General features: G+C 31.9%; 1 long non-coding RNA gene across 1 annotated transcript; it reads left to right on the top strand.

Annotated features, from left to right (window-relative positions):
* The first annotated feature begins 379 nt into the window (after nucleotides 1–379).
* On the top strand, nucleotides 380–1,470 carry LOC109592316 (uncharacterized). The gene is made up of 4 exons (XR_002190288.1): nucleotides 380–529; nucleotides 634–733; nucleotides 870–935; nucleotides 1,215–1,470. It is a non-coding gene; the product is annotated as an uncharacterized LOC109592316 (long non-coding RNA).
* The last annotated feature ends 241 nt before the right edge of the window (nucleotides 1,471–1,711 follow it).

Below are 1,711 nucleotides of genomic sequence, written 5' to 3'. Positions count from 1 at the left end.
GCTGCTAATCATGATCAGAACACACCACATATTCACGCTACATACAAACCCAGTGACAATTCTCAAGCAAGTACTCGAGTAGATGACGAAACTTATGATTCAATGAAAAATGTGGAACCACAACTGACAAGAGAACAAATGGCAGCACTCTTCAAACCTGAGGCAGTCCGGCAGGATTCATCACACCTTTAGACTCTATGGTCTGTCCTTAATGTGGTAAAAAGTGTCTAGTTGGAAAATCACAAAAACCAAGAGAAAACGTTCTGCATTGGAATGAGTTGCTAGCTTATCATAGTTATATTATATCTGGTATAGTTTTTTATTATATTTTTAAGATTATATAGTTCTTAAGCCATATATATGTGCAGTATGAGTCCACAAGCACCATTATCCAAGTTATTTATGCTGTGATTACAAAATTTTGAATAATTTTTAATGTAATGTAAAGTTTGGTTGGCTCAGCTCAGGTGATTCCTTGCCAGGCCACACCTATGGGATAGGTCAGATCTTGCTTTTAACAAACATGCAGGTAAGGAAAGATTCTAAAATATTTAATAATGCATGCCTTACTAATCTTTTGTTCATCAAAGTGTACTCTCTTATAACTGGACTATTAGATCTATCAATTTTTAGGATGGCAGATCATGTGCTTCAAGAAGCATCTCATTCACAAAAGAGACTGAGAAGAGGAGCTGCAAGACAATGCTGAAAAAATTGAAGCTACTGAAAAATGGTAAAACTTTCTGTGTTGACCAATCTTAGCAGATCTATGTATATAAATCTATAAACTAATAATTTACAAATGAATACCAAATTAGAAGTAATTAATTTCTTAATGGTTTACTTAATTGCAATCATTCTTTTAATAGGGTGAGAATGATGAAATTAGACAGGAGCTTTATGAACAAATGGAATTTATCACTAAACAAAAAGAAGTAAATTATTAATTCTTATAATTAATTATTTTTATGAGAGAAAGAGAGACTACACAGTAATAAAATACCGTATAGTGCTTTAATTTTGCGGAGCTAAAATTTCACTAATTAATATGCAATGTTAATGCCATGCCTTTAATGACAATTGAATATTCAGCAGATCTTTAATTTGGCAGTTGCATGCTAACCCACAAAAACAGCGAAAGTTTTGTTCTTTGAAAATAAAGCACTATATGGTAATAATGTTTTAATAATAAATATTATTATTTTAATTTTAAGACAATTGAGGCTTTGCAAGTAATAAATAGAAAGCTCACTGAAGATTTACAAAAATTGAAGGACACGTTTACAAAAAATTTAGTAGAAAAAGATGAGGCAATAGCTGCATGCTCTACAACAAGCTATTGACGATAAAAGCCAAGTTGTGTCTCAGTCACAAAAAGCACTTGAGCAACAGATAAAAGAAGCTAAAGCTCAATTAGAAGCTAAGCAAGAGATGATACATCAACTAGTTGAGAAATGGCAAGTCAAAGAAGCTCAGGTATGATTATTTTTGATGTTGTTTGTTGTTATAAAGTTGTGTTTGCATGCACTGACTTCACTGTACCTACTGCACATGTACATGTACATGTGTATCTGTATACATGTACTTCGTATTTTACATCATAGATAATTGTACAAACTTTGATGATTCATTCTACAACTATTTGATAGCATGTACCATATACAAAGATTTATTGCAACAAAATCATTGAAATTTATAACCCACCAATTGT

The sequence above is a fragment of the Amphimedon queenslandica genome, unplaced genomic scaffold (genome assembly GCF_000090795.2).
Source record: "Amphimedon queenslandica unplaced genomic scaffold, v1.1 AMPQUscaffold_5624_Cont22409, whole genome shotgun sequence".
NCBI lineage: Eukaryota > Metazoa > Porifera > Demospongiae > Haplosclerida > Niphatidae > Amphimedon > Amphimedon queenslandica.
This window is presented reverse-complemented; position numbering and strand designations above follow the sequence as displayed.